The following is a 16,450-nucleotide window of genomic DNA, read 5'->3' on the forward strand; positions in this document are numbered from 1 at the left end:
AATTGACGTCCAATAATCCACTGCCCCATGTTTGACTAATGGAAAGTATCCTCTGTTAAAATCTATTTCCTGCTTAGTTTTGGCTCCTTTGATGCTCGGTAAAGAAATGAAAATTGAATAGAAAAATTTTATATAACGTAGAAATGAAACATTTACATTTACAATTTTGAACGTTAAAAGAGAATATTCGTAGTTCTTAACGTATTGTTTTGTACAATTGTATAATAAAACATTCCTCACCGGGTCATAAAATTTGGTGTCGTTAGTTCTAACGATAACCTCCAGAGGGCACGATAGTAGTTATTGGGCTCCATGTAGAAGGGTAGCAGATAATAGAACATTATTGCGTGCCTCTTTAATCTGAATTATACGAGTAATAAAACTACGGTTAAAAATTATTATCGAAGAAAAAACAAGTTTGGGAGGATCCGTGCAATGTCAGCAATCGAAGATTTATGTTTAAAAGAATACATCAAAAGAATTGCAGCTAATCGATACTTTTAGTAATTGAGGAATATATATGTCAATGTCATCATTTTAAGGAATCTCTTCATTTGAATACAATATAAATATCTCTATTAACCTTAATCGCTTTTATTCGCATTGTGTGCCGTTGATTAATCAAAAGGGATTAAAGGAAACTGAATGGAAAAGAAAGGCGTGTTTTGTCATACATTTGATGTTCATTTACCTGTAAAATGTAATAATAATTGATACCATCACGAAATTCACTTAGTTGAAATCAACTGAGAACTTTTTTGTCTTGTCGAAAGTAGAGAAAATAAAGGAAAAAGGTCATGAGAAAAAATACAGATCTTAAAATATTGTTTTAACGGATATATGTCGCACATGAAGTCACGTATCCGTTTATATTTTTGGAGCCTCTTTAAGTTCCTTTTCTGTTGTCGGTCTACATTCATTAAGTCCAAGATAGCCTTGGAGGATGAATTTTTACCGATTTACTCTTTTAATCGAGAGTTATATATTTAAAAAATATATATTTTTTCAGAAGTTTTAACAATTTATTCTTGACACGTCAGAATCACATCCTTTCTCTGGCATACTAATAAGACTAAACTTATGGGGCCAAAAATTGGGTAGAACACTTTTGCAGGCTTTAACCTTATAATCTAATATAAAACTCGCTGCTACAAAAAAAGAAGGAGGGAAAAAATGTTTTTCATGATGCCCAACGGGATGGAAAATTTTTAGTTTTGATAATGGATTTTGATAACCATTATAAACGTGAGTGGAATAAAATTCCATATTAAAAGACGTAATTCTAATTAATTCTCTTCTAATTAAAACATATATTGAACTTGATAATTATCTCTGCACGCCACACTATATAAATATAACATTCGAATTCTGCACTGGAGAATGTTCGAAATTAAAGAAATTTAACACTGTAACACAGCAAACTCACAAAGGAATTTGCTGTATTAATGTTTTAACTAAAATAGGAATAACTATAGTTAGTTGATTTTGGTTCTTTTATACTCGTCTATATCCAGTGATCCCCGTATGGGTGGTGAATATAACACTGGTCATTTTACAACCGCATCATTTATCAAGACATCTTAAGCTACAGACTCAATATGTCGGGAAGCAATATCTTTTGATATAGATGAAGAGGGAAGGGGAAATCTTGAATCATTGGTTGAAAGGGGATTATGATTGATGGATTTTGCTTTTCTAATCTCCTTGAGATAGTCATTTTTGATCGTTAGGCCTAAGGGGCTAGTCCTCAACTTTGCAACTCGCCCTTGGTTTGTTGGAGATAAGGGAATAGAGATTTGAATGCTTCCTGTCTTGTCTTGTATACGCGCGCCTTGCACTAGACATCCCTGACCTATATAGGCGATCGCATATGGCGTGCTGGTACCTGCCCTTGCCACCAGAGGTCGAGGGTGATCGCTTGTTGCTGTGACGTCACTATTTTCGTCTCCTGTTTTTCGCATCGATTAAAACTAGAGACGCGGATTCACTTCGTTTATTATTCTATTTGAAATGATTTCACACGGAAAAATAGTTTAAATAAATATTTAAATTACGTAAATATTAAATGCATTTTTTTTTCCTGTAAAGTTAATGTTGTCGATAAATAAAAAGTCATTATTGGAAAAAATATTCCTGTGGGAATCGATTAAGACTGTAGTTATCTTCTTCATTACAGAGGAACGACCATTAAAGAAATAAGAAACGAAGAAGCTATAAAAGAGTTAAAGAGAATGTAATGTATTAACACAAATAATTTTTTTTTAACTCACATCCAGAGGGTAAAAGAAAAATAAATTGAATTTAAAATCATAAATTCAAGTAGATATTACTTTTAGAAGCGTTTGAACTATTAATTTGAGGTTTATTATACATTAAATTAAGATCAATTGCATTTTACATTAAAAAAATTCCGAAATACTGAAAAAATGAAATTACACCACTGTAATCTTCAAGCTTGAGTTCGTGCATAGTGTACGTTAAAAATTTGACACTTAAAATTAAACGTGTACAGTTTATTAGTAAAGAATGGTATAATGAGCATATTCAGCTTTTTATTTTTATTTTTTATATTGGCCGTAACACGCATTCGGGTTAGTAGGCCTAACCTAACACAAGGACGTTTCGAATATAAGACAATCGAGTGGCATTCGAGCGTTTCCTGTCACGTGACTCGGTACTTGACGCTTATGTACTGTACAGTACTAACACAGAGCGAGTGATGAAGTGCATCTCCAGGTGGAATTGTTACGCAAAACGGATGCGCAGTATTAATTTCTATAAGCTATCACGTAAAATCTCTCTCATCCAATTTGAGAATAACTTGACTGTATTAAAACAGTATAACATCCTTCGGGATGAGAGATCTGGCGTAATGGTCTTGCAGTTGCAACTCCCCACACTTCTCTTTAACTACGATACTTTATTAGTTAGCATAGGATGTATTGTATTCCCGCAGGGCATCACGGGCCGATGACAGAAGTACAACAGTATAACAAGCTATTTGACATTCCTCTCTACACCAATAATTTCGATCATTTCTCAGGATGCCCCGCTGTGACGAAGTGATCGACCTTGTTTCACCTTATACTTCGAAAAGACGACAGCTATCTTTATAAAACTAATGTATGCCGGTATAAAAACGGTAATTTCGTTATTAATCTTTACATTATAGTCATCGTCGATCTTTATAGATTGCGGTAGAGACAAGGTAGGATGATTTATACGATGACTCCAGTGACTCCGCAAACAACACCCATCCTCATTGTAGGAAAGACGGTAGGAGGCCGTAGAGTTAACAGAGCGAGGAATAATCCATTCAGCATGTCGACTCAACAATGTATGATACGACAATCATTGTGATTGATGAGGTGGAACGGTTGAAAGGACTCTCGTCGACATCCATTTGCATTGAGGAAAGTCACCGGATAAGAAACGGACGGGTGAAAGCCAAAGCCTCTTTTTATAGAGAGAAAGGAGGCTGTAGTCCATTGCTAACCAAGGATATTAAACAGAAAAGGGTTTGTGTAGAGTTACCACAACAGGTAATGGAGAAGAGCGATGGTATACAGAGAAAGCTAGAGTTAGCCTACGATTTTCGATATAAGAACTATAAAGAAAGTGTGTAGAAAAGTCATAATAGTATTTTTTTTTCCACATGAATATAATATAGTTTTGTCTTATAAAATACATAGTTTATTTTACATTATAATTCTATATGTATCAGAGATGTACAATTTTAGATCATACACTTCACATAATAAATTTATAGGCTAATTTGAATTCGTTTCCACTGTTTAATGTATGGTTTATCACGCAAATTGAACAACTGAACTAAAGAATAGAAAGAAAGAAAAAAAAAAACATCATTTGAACTAAATCGCAATTTTTGTGAAGAAAGTAAAAGCATCACACCTAATCTGTAAACACAACAATTTAGAAGCCATTTGTACTGCAGCAAAACAGTCACGAGATAACATCATTCGAAAATGAGTGCACACGACAGCGCTCATTCGCAAACAAGAAAAAAAAAGAACCTTACCCCAACCGATGCAGATAATAAAAGTGTGTGTTATCGCTTTAATATTTAACTTCGAATTGATTCAAACCTTGGTAAACTCGAGAACATCGATACGATTATTTTCTGACAATGTATCATGAAAAATTTATCCTAGTCGTTGTAGTAAACGGTATAATGATTCGCTCTTATAGAAATATGATTCTTACAAAGTATTCACATCTGTCTTTTTTTTATGTAAATTCTAATTACAGCTTTTTAGTTCGAAATCTGTTTAATAAAGTGTAGGTATACATATATAGTTTTAGTCTAATTTACTTGAAAGATATAAATTAACTAACTTCATAACACATATTGAAAGAATGTGCTATAAGATTTGCTGTTTTATAAACCCACATGCGCTCACAAAACACATTTTGAAGTCAATTATGGAACATTAAAATATCCTGTTTATTTAATCAATCCTGTAAGTTTTTATGTCTGCCACCTGCGGAGAATAGAGAAGATAGGACGTGATGTCCTTGAACTACGTTCCAGATTAAAAACAAACAAAAAATTCTTACCCTTTGACCTCTATTCATATAAGACTTGACAGAACAGAGATGATCCTTTGTAATTTAGACTAGAGTCTTTTATCTTTAAAAATAATTACATACGCTTTGTAAATTTAAGAATGTGTAGTAAAAAACCGAAAGATGTAACAATAAAGTTACAAAATATCAAGTTAAACATCAATTGAAATCGATACACAGCAACTAGTAGTTAATAAGTAAATCTACTTGTTAAAATTTTAAAATTTCCTTTTTTGGATGAAGAAAGTTTGGAAAATTTTAACAATAATTTTAAAATGAATAAACAAGTTAAAAAAGGAAAGAAAGAAAAACAAGCAGGTTATGCCAAGTTAGATAAACCTGCATTACTCGGACGATAAGAGATGATAACGGATTTTGAATTACATTTATCAATGTAGTCGATTTGCTAATGTCGAGACAGAATGATTTTATTTTTAACAGATAATTTGTTACACAAAATTACTTTAAAATTTGAAATTCCTATTTCTTATAAACTAATTTTTGGTTGAAACGTGACAAGAATACAGTTTCTAAAATGATAAATTACATTTTGCCCGTTAGGCATAAAAAGATTAAAAAGGAATATTAGATCTTGTTTGTTTCGAATACGGCGTTTTATGTCTTGTGGCATAAAATATTTACTTATAAAGTAAGCGGCATAAATTACAAAAAAAAAAAGTTATATAAACTTTAAAATTGAACAAATTTTGGAAAGTTTCCGAAAAATGCGAAATCTCTGCCAAGGGCAATCATCCAAATCGAGAAAAATTTCTCTAGAGCCAAAAAACTGTTAGTAAGAGAATCATTTTTCTCTTCTTTTTTTTCACTAGGAATTTTAAACCCGATTTCTATAACTCGTGATTATTCTATATAACAAGTATTATTCTATAACAATTCAAACTGTCTTTGGAGTAAAAGCAGAAAAAAAGACATTCAACTTTATATGAATACAGATAAACTTCGAAACGAAATTAATTGAATTCATTATATACAGACCTAATTGAAATAGTTTCTTTCAAAATTACAATTAGATCTTTATCTAATAAGCGTAGAACTATGTAAAAATTGACTAAACGTCCATTTTTATACTTGATGACCTTGGCCTCATAAGAACGCGAACGTTGCCATTTCTTTAAATACAGAACTTTCATCAATAGATTGCTATTAGCGTAACAGAACTACTGGCTTATAAACCTCATTACATGGAATAATCAAAGAATCTTCGTCTATAACGAACATAATTCAATCTAAAAACATCTTCTATCTCCATAAGAATACGTGCAATTGGTGAATTGCTTTTTGTCCTTATGTTACAATATGAAACTAATGATCACTACTAAGTTTTGGCTCTATGGAGGACTTTTCATATACTAGTGATGTAATCACACTTCTGTGTGATTCCTCCTCCATACAGCGAAAACTTAGTGATCATTAGTTTCATATATAATACGTGCAATGTTGATGTACTGTACTTAAATCGCACAGTTATGTAATTGTTGGAGAGTAAAACGTGAGATGTATCATTCCTAAGAGATAAATTACAACAGAAAAAATTTCAACATGGTGGTTATCTTGTATCGAATACAAGGAAATTAGATCTTTAGAGTTTCACACGCGATTCGAAGCGTGAGTCAGGGCTTTCAGTTACCGACTTTGAAACTGCATTTGTACAAGCGATTAAACTAAGGTTTTCTTTATCATCTCGTGCTTATCTATCAACACAGCGTGAAATATATTTTAAAAAATTGTGGCTTTGAATCTTTTCCTTATTTTTTTATTATTACTATTATTATTATGAGATAAATGTTACAAATTTTGCAATGATGAACCATGACCACTTTCGTATCATCTATTCACTTGCTTAACAGAGCGAAAACATTCGGCAAAGAAAAATATCTTAAAGGTAAATAAGTATATCTAATCACAAACGTATTTATATACAAATATTATGGCCCTAAAACTATTTTAACCATAATCATTATCGCCGCATTCTTAGAGCAAATGCAATAACGACTTCACACCTTAAATAGTTAAAATATATTGTTGGTGAAAGTTCCCGGGGAAACAATACGACCGACTTTATTCTATAAAGGAGGATAAACAATAAATGATTTTTCCGCCATACGAAGTGTCGAAAAGGAAAGGCAAAGCAACAGATTTCCTCCTTTCCCACCCAGACTGTCGCCTTTGGGGTGAGGCTCTGTTATCGCTGGAGGGAATTGTAGTTAAATGGGAAGAGCGTGGAAACTGGTACAAGGACATTGCGCAGATTGGGGTCGATGGCCCAACTCCGTAGATATACACGAACAAAGATAAAAATGAACATACGCATTGAGTTCGTCTTCCAAGCTATCTATCATTCCTCCATTTGTTAAAATCCAACAGGTGCGGTTTCGTTCTAAATTCTTTTTTTCTGTTATTCTCGACTCCCGCTACGTTTCTATTTATCTAAATTTTGTCCTATTTAAGATTGCTTTCTTTAAATCAAACAGTTACAATGTATTAAATCAAGACAGTTCTTTTTTTTTTCTTTTAAATATCATCTGAACTTGAAATAAACAGAAAAAATCTCAATAAATGAATCAACTAATGATTAGCATTAAGATATTAATAGGCATAGAATAGGAAAAAAAATCTGTTAAATTCTTAATCTACACCGACGTTTTTAACTAGTAAAGCATGAATGGCATAATTTGGCATGCTCTTCCATAATTAAATTTTTTTTTAACGAGTCGGCAACGCCTCTGGCGTTGTTAAATGAGAGAACTTTTGTGTATTTGAGCGAAGTTTCCGTCCAAATCAGATAAGAAAGGGGAAAGAAAAAAGTGGTTTCTTCGATCCAACTAATATGTGTACTTATTCGTAAATCATTCAATAGCTAGAAGCAAGAAGGCGTAGTGCAGAAAGCTTCGTCAATTTAGACACTTCACATAGATCCTGGGGTCGTCGAAGGTTTTATCAACCCACATCTGATTCGTTTTTCTATTCAAATATAAAGATATAAGTGTTGCATCATTCAATAGAGGGAAAATTCTTTTAGAAAGGGAAACAAATTTTAATTTCATTCGAAATTATTTTATGTAATAATAACAAAAATCTACATACAATAGAAGCGAGATTATTTCATTAAATATGTTATTATATTGAAAGATAGCAAAGCAATATTATAAACGTTTATTGTATCATTCGTTTAGATTGCCAATTTTAATTAATTTCTTTTTACTATTGTCATTTCCCAATATAGATATTTAACAGTTGATTGGCAGAAGTTCGAGTGAATGTTCGAAAATTTTGTAAACAACAAACTAAATAAATGAAACCGCCTATATGCCAAACACGCAGGTTAGGTCGTGTAGACGTCCTTGAAGTTATTTTCATAAAATAACTACTTAGCCTATTGACAACGATATACAGTACACATGCAGGTGTGGTCTTGTGCACTTTTTATAAATACATATAGACTTTTTTTCCCTCTCCCTTTCTTTTCCTGTTTTTTGTTCTTATTTTTTTCTTTCTATAGGAATGTAGGAGGCGATTTTCATTTAATAGAAATTGTTTCCATTCACATTTTGACATGACATAGTTGTTAAAGCATCTTAAAGAATGTAATGTATACGTGTTTGATAAATGATAAGAATTACGATCATTCTCTAAATTTCTGCTATGTAATTTAAAAAAAAAAAAAAACTGGATTGAATTGTTTCAAATCATTTTAATTTTTATCTTATTTTCCTCCACCTGGTAAACTTTAACAATAAATTTAAGTTGTTAGACAAATATTGACTATCATTCCATCATTGTGACAATGTATGTCTTTGATATCTGGCATCATTCCAAAGGTAATTACGAGAGAGAGAGAGACAACCATCTGCTTGACCTGTCACCTCATTTCGTATATGACTTCAACGCCCGATTCTTAAACCAGAATTAATCATCGGAGTTCAGATAGTAACCAATTAACGTTAGTGTATTTAAAATAAAACGAAGAATAATTGGTAAACTTTTGACTCTAATTTTTTTTTTAAAAATCACGTATACAGCAGGTCTCTAGTCATTTACCTGTAGATGAAAACGATCTGCTATCATCCGATTACCTGCATTATCATCATGAATCGGCTAAGCACTACGACGTTCCAGTCTGATTAATGGTTATGGACCTATTCGACACTCGTAAATAGTTAAAGAATATAAATTAGTTTTAAAAATAAAATTTTAATGATATAATTATGTTAATTAATAATCCAGTTTTCTTATTAATAGCATTTGCCTTTTTTTTATTTTGTAATGTTTAACGTTGTGATTTTTGCCTTTTTAAAGTTTTTTTTTTATAAATTAAGGATTCAAAATAATGCTTGAAATTAATAAGACCTAATATAATTTGTTTCTTTTTTTTTTCCTTTTCTTTTTAAAGACGTTATCTTTAAATTTATAGATGAAGTTTTTATTTTTATATCTTTATCTTATAAACAAAAAATTAGATTGCATTTTATGCAAGATCGATTTAGGTATTTTAAACATTTGATTTATAATTAAAAAAGACGTAATTAAAAAAAAAAACAGGAAGTTTTAGTTTATCGTTAACATAATTTGTTTATTGAGACAAAATTAAAAATGCTAAATAATTCCAAACTAAAAATGCAAATAAGCTAGAAAATGACAATTAATATTTGTTGATATCATTCCTCTTTTTTTTTTTCTTTTTCTTTCTTTCCTCTTGTCCAAACAGGAAAAATTACAAGACGAACCTTGCTATTTTACTATAATTAAAATAGGCCATTTGATATAAAAAGTCAAAGCCATTCATTAAATTCTAGCCTTTAGCTATGGTTCAAAACAACAACCTTTCACAAAACGTCCTTCCTTTCTAATTCAAAAAAAAAAAAAAATAACTGTCGTTTTTACCAAACTAGATAAGTAAATAATTTATTAACCTTTGATATTCATGAGTAATTTTTAATATATTTATTGGATTGATCTAGGACAGGGTGATGAGTATTTTGAATCTCGATAAACTGAATTGGTAGCTTCAACTTATTACTATTTTTTTATTTAAGAAAAGCAATTCAATGAATGACCAAGCTGTATTCTTAGATCGTTTGACTCATTTCATTCTTAGAGTATTACGGTTTAAATTCATTAATTCATCTTCATGTTCGAAACAAATAAGATGATTCAGCGGGATTTTTGTAGATAACTTCCAAAATATTTCTATACATAAAGTCACCAGCACTGAGTTTTTTGTGTGTGTGATCCGTGTTTTATATTAATCGAGGTGGGCACGGTACGTAAACGAAAAGATTTTGAAACATGGGTAAATTTTATGTGAATGGAAGAGATGGGGATCATTTTACGCGCAGGAAAAGTGGCCGCTCACGTGACAATTTTTCCCTCCTCGTTAGTCCTAACGTCTCCATCATCTTTTCCTTTATTTTGGGTTTCCTTGGTCGTCAATGAATAAGATCGGTGGAGGGGATCACAGGTGAGGTTATCCTAATCGTAGGGGACCGACTTTTTTTGTGTGGTCGGTCCAATACCTAACTGCCCATTAAGGGAGGTTAGGAAGAGAAAATGGAAGAGATTGGGACAGATGGTTGGCCACCGTGGCCACTAGGGCACCGATGGTAATATGTCAACTCGGTCGCTGTCTGTGAATGAACAGGAGAGGACGGGGCGTGTCTGTCTCCTTCAATATCTTGACAGATGTTGATTCTTTATGGTTTTTCATTTCCTTTCTGGACTTTGTTTAAATTCGGATGATTCCATTTTCTCTAGGCCAACAGGATGGGAAAGACATAGGCGTTGTAACATATGCTCTATCTATTACAATGATTATTTTTAGAATGTATAATGGACGATAACGTAGGACAGACGTCGTGTAGCATCACCTTCTTTAATTTATTCTTCCAAAAGAAAACAACTCGGTGAAGCTATCGTAAAAAGATGTCAACAGGCTGCGGGGGAGGCTGTCACTTTGCTAGATTCGAAGGTCATTATCTCCACGTGTGAGGTGATACTACTGCCATAAGATAGTTGAAAATGGTCATTTACTGTAAACTAATTTGTCAAGTTCAACACCAAAATAGGAAAAGAAGCCAGATAGCGTTTAACAAAGTTGATTTTATGGTGTTTAATTTCGTCAGTCCCCTTTATTTTATGAATCTATGAAACAAAGCTTCAAACAATGTTAAATATCTTAACGCACCAGTCTCATCCAATTCGTCAATCTTCGATTCAATAGCGATTCAAGGTTACTATATATCAAACAAGATCTTTTAAAAGCTTTCCTGTTACAACTATCATTAACGTATACAAATATTAAGAATATAAGTATACATTTTTATGGTTAGTTGTATATTTAATTATTCTTGGATATGCATTGAGTTTCACGGCTTTCAATTTCGTAAGCCAGTTTTACTTTATAAAACTCGTTATTTAAACGAGTACGTTTATCAACCCCTAACTAACAAGGTCTTCGAGATTTTTCTCTCTACTATGAGTCCCGCCCAATATACATTTTGGCAAATGTCCCATCGAACGTCGTTGGACGTTGCGTCAAACCAAAAACTCTCCAATAAACAACTCCACCCAAACACCAATCATGCTATTTTAAGAATAGAACTGAGTCAAACTAATCATCTCAAAAGATTCTAAAAATTGAATATTTGAGTGATTTTTCCCTTCGAAAGTAAACATTTACAATAAATCAATCTTAAAACATCCGAATGATTCAACAGAAATTTTCTGTTAATTCATTAAAATCAATACGCAAAACACCACGATGGACACATACATAAAGGAATGTTCTTTCTTAAAAATTTGAGATTACTCAACAAATAAATTGTTTTTTCGTAATTCAAATAGAATGATTTTTATATTTTTCTTTATGAAAACCTCCTTTACTCTGAATTTATCTGAAAGACAATTATAAATTATAAATATTCGCCCTTCTAATTTAAGGAAAATTAGTGAACTTCAAAGAGAAAACTCTTAAAATGCATATGAAAAAATCAATAAATTTTTGCACCGATTGAAAAATACTGACACGTTTCAATCAATATATAAAGAGGAAGAACCTTCCTGGTAGCTGTAAATATATTTAACATTAAAATATAATAGTATTGTTTCAATTATTTTGCCATATTAAAGTTACTTATAGATTAAGTATAAATTATAAAGAATTTTGTTTATATTTTAAACCTTTTATAGTGTATAGTTTTATATCAAGTATATTTTTGAACGTAACGTAATTATTCTGGTATGAGAATATTACATATATTTTTACAATGACAGTTTTCCTTTGAAAGAACCGTTGAAAGTTTTCCATTTAAGGATAACAAAACTCGGTTACACTTAAAGAATGACAATTTATATTTTACCCCCACAGAAAATTCTATTAGTTAAAATTCACCTCAGATTCTTTGATGTAAGGGGAATTACAAACATTGCACAGGCCCCAAAAAACCTAATCGCCTCTTGACCTGATTCTTACTTAAAGACTAATACTATTTTTCCAATAATAAGCTGATATAAATTTTATATTTTCCTCAATTCAAAAAGGAATGTGTTTAATGAAAGAAAATTTTAATTGATTTATAAATCTTATATAAAAGTTAAATTTATATGCTGTTAAAAAGGAAAAAAAAAAATAAGCTTAAAAAACAAGTCAGTATTAGTTCAAAATTAATTATTCCATTTAAAATAACTAAAAATTACGAACTGTTATTTGATTTTTCTAACACTTATAAAATGGATTCGATGTTTTCTTTCTCGTTTTAACGAATAAATTCAACATCCATAAAACATACCAAAAACAATGGTAAAAATATTCTGTCCTCCTTAAATCCCATTTAATTCTTGATCAGATTATGAAATTGTTGTGAGATTTGTTGTGGGAATAAACAACTCTTGTGTTTCCTCCAAAATTATCAAATTGTAAACGACAATTTTGTATATTTAAAGTTATTTTGTTTCAAACAGATAGACAGGATAATATCCTATAAGACTGGCCTATTGCTGGTATTAAGAATTCGTGTCAAGGCAAAAGGTGAGATGTTAGAAACATGACTTGTAAATAAAAGAATTATGCAAAACGTACGAAAAATTTTGCATTAGGGAACCACTTAACAATGTCAATCGAATCATTAAGACTTGTATTTTAAGGAGGGAATTTACTAAATGACCTTCTTAACTTAAGACTTCTTGATAGTGTGTGTCATAAGGCGGTTACAAATTTTATCGTGTTGAGTTACTGGCAGAAAATTGCACTCAGTAATTATTACATTCAAAATATACCTATCGTGTTATTGTTTTTCAAAGCGTAAAAGATCAATCTATGTAATTTCCCTTTAGATTTCCTCTAAAACCTTTCACTGAACCGTCATCTACCAATTTATTGTCAACAATGCAGATGGAAGCAGCGAATTGTGACGTAAAAAATCATAGATCTTATCTGCGCCAAGTCTTATTTGGCTACCTGTTGACGTCATTTCGAGCGAAACAATAACAAATGTCCTAATTAATGTTAGTGAATGGGCGATGTTTAGATAGCAATTTCGTCTTTGTTTCTCTTAATCTTTTTCTTTACATTCTCTATGGCGATAATAAACAGAAGGTCACCGTTTTTTTTTTTTTTTTTGTAATTAGAGTTGTTTTATTAAGTAATCAATGGAGCATTTGGTATATTTTCAGGTATTTTGCCGATCTACTAATTAAGTAGAACGGGGGTAATTCGATAAAATGTGAAAAATTATTCATATTTATATATAAAGGATGTAAAACAAAATATATTTTAGTCAAAAAATAAATAGAACGTTTTATCACCAACGCGTGTACAGACAGGAAATATATTCTCAACACAAAACGGTTATTTGCAAGCAAATTGTACCAAAAAATAAAAAATAAAATAAACAATTTTGATATATTTTCCAATAAAGAGGGATCACACAATACATTTATCCAATAAACAGCAAAATAAATAATAAAAAATAAATTGTTGTATGCACAGAAACTTCCTATTAAATTCCATTCAATATAAAACAATTCCATGTCTACAAAAATCATTTTGTTCTTTTAAATTTTTTTTTTTCGGATACAACAATACTCTTTGAATTGAAACTTTATATTAATGACATTAACACTTTAAACACTTGATTATTTTCATCAGTCAACAGGAGCTAAGCTTAACAAGAAAATTTGAAACCATTTCCTCGCTACAAAGAAATGAAACAAAATACAATTCTTCTCTTTCGAAAGCTTCAGAAATTTCGTATTAAAATAGAAACCACAAGAATTTATCTCATTTAAAGATCTACGTTAAGAATTTTATGATTATTTAATGACCACAAGTAGCTTTAAATACGTGTTATTAATAACGAACAAACTGTTTTATTTTTATTTTTTTATTCTTGCTTTTAAAGGTTAAAAATCGTAAAAATTTAATTCTTATCTTAACCTCTCGGTAATGCGATACTTTTAAGATTATATACTACATTGATACTTTTTTAAACATATTTTTCATAAATTCTCGATTATAAAAAGATATTAAAAGTAATTTTATATTAAATTATTAGAAAATATATCTTAGTTTTACAATTTTTCTTCTATAATTATTATTTTTTTTAATCTGGTAACCTTAATCGCATGTTTTATTAAAGAGAAAGACACTAGTTGTAGCTAGTTAGGTCAACTTAGAGGCTCTAAAGCTTTCGAAATTTATAATAATAAAAACGTTAATTCTATAAAGTTGAGGGAAAAAATAAGCATCGATACTAAGTAATTTACCTAATACGTACGGTACTTACTAAACACTATTCTTATTAAGAAAAAAAAGCTGATATTTTACTTTATAATCTGTTATTTGAAGCTTAAATAAAAATTTTAAAAATGATTTTTTATTAACTGGTATGCCACTACATTAATTTAACTAAAAGAAAAGTATAATCTAAATATAGTACTGTATTTAATTTAGTAAACACAACTATAGTGAATAAAAAAAAAAAAAAAAACTTAATAAAGCTAGTTTAAAATTTTGATACGAAAAATGCTAAGAATAAGCTTATAATTAATCCGTTTAGAGTCTAAAATTAATCTTATTCCTCATTTTTAATTTGATTTAATTTTATTTTTTGAGTATTTAGGCCAACTAGTTGTTTATGAAACGTGTCAAATTTCATGAAGTTATTAGAACCTAAACACTTTTCTTTCTTAAAATTAATTTCCTCTGGAGTTTATGGTATTTAAAAAGAAATAAAAAAAAAAGTAAAGCTTTAAAGATAGGCATCGTTACGAAAGATAATCACACGCTTTAACATTCTATTTATTATTCTGAACGGTTTTTACGTGTGGAAGAACAACTCCGACACGTCCTTACTTCACATAATGTATCATATTAACTAATCCTGGCGTAACTGCTCTTTTCACATGGCAAAATCACGTGCTGATTGCCAGACACTCCTCTCATTCTTAAGAGGATACACCCTCCTCCTAGTGTGGGCGTCGACATGTTTTGCCGGTTGTTAGAATTCTCTAGCAGGTAGTAAGATTATAGCCTAAGAGTGTAAAAAAAAAAAAAAAATAGCTGAACGTGTCCTTCTTTATCGGTGTCTCAAAGTAATGTTTTACTCGACTAAAACTCCGAATTGTTGCGTAAATTGTCAAAAGAAAAAAAAAAAAGTCATATAAATACGATAAGTATCGTAGAATTTGAAAATGTGACCGGTTGTCCAGAAACTGTTGAGGATTATGCAATAGAGTAATGTTGCCATCTTCGGCGTGAGACAATGTCTCGATTCTGTTTCACACACGTTACCTTCAAGGATGATAACTTTCCAATAAACTTTCATTTGAGACTATCGCTCTATCTTTTAATTAAGAATTACATAACATTTATCTTGTGAAAAAAAAAGATTATTATTCGTTTTCTTCCATATACTTTTTTCTCGTAAGGATTTAAAGTTGATTAGAATTAAAAATTTAATGTTTTTTTTTTTTTTTATTATTATTTACGTTTCTAGAGAGCAGTTAAGAAGCGAACAATTGTTGAAGCATGCGATCGAACGTTGGAACAAAAATAAAGAATATGAATCACGCACGTATTCTTGACGTCAAATTCGTGATGTAGACAGGAAGATACAGATCACACCAAGGTCAACCGAATTTGGGTGAAGTTGTTGCATGAATGCATCTTCGTCCACATGATGGATCATGGACCCATTACAAGTGCGTAAACAACTTTACAATGAGATTTAACATATCCCAGCAACAGACTGGAAACAATGTAGAAATAAAAATGCAACAATGTTAAATTCTAAATGAAAAAAAAAACATTAAAATGCAAAGAGAATATAGATCATTTTTAACATTTATGATCTTATTTTTATTTCTTTAATAACAACTTAAACATAAAAACTATACTTTGTAATTTATCTATTGTCTGCTTTGTTTGGTGATTAATAAATGTAGAGATGTTACTTTTTTTATTAAACGGACACGCGAAATTTTAACTCATTTTTAGAAAAGATCATTCGAAATTAATTAAAAATATTAATTTTTCAATATAAAACTATATCATAGAACGTTTAATTATTTAATAGAAGAGAAGAAACGAAGTCATCTTAAGAAACAAACGAAAGTAAAATCACCTGGAGGTAATAAAGCTCTTTTAAAAAAAATAATAATAATAAAAGCAGTCGAAGGACTTTGGTATTGAAAATAACGAAGAACATTATAACTTCATTTGATTTATTTCAAGTATCTCATACGAGAGAATCGGCGAAAAGGCCGACAAAACACAGAACAAACAAAGGTTCGGTTTACAGAAAGGGAAAAGAAAACAGGAAAAATAAATAAGAATTTAACCCATCGC

At 30.5% G+C, this 16,450-nt stretch overlaps 1 long non-coding RNA gene across 1 annotated transcript; it reads left to right on the forward strand.

The window, feature by feature from the left end:
• Positions 1 to 8,273: 8,273 nt before the first annotated feature.
• LOC111620861 lies at positions 8,274 to 15,923 on the forward strand. The gene is made up of 2 exons (XR_002755966.1): positions 8,274 to 8,757; positions 15,600 to 15,923. It is a non-coding gene; the product is annotated as an uncharacterized LOC111620861 (long non-coding RNA).
• The last annotated feature ends 527 nt before the right edge of the window (positions 15,924 to 16,450 follow it).

Source organism: Centruroides sculpturatus, unplaced genomic scaffold (assembly GCF_000671375.1).
Source record: "Centruroides sculpturatus isolate CEXI.00-Female unplaced genomic scaffold, Cexi_2.0 scaffold240, whole genome shotgun sequence".
Taxonomy (NCBI): Eukaryota; Metazoa; Arthropoda; class Arachnida; order Scorpiones; family Buthidae; genus Centruroides; species Centruroides sculpturatus.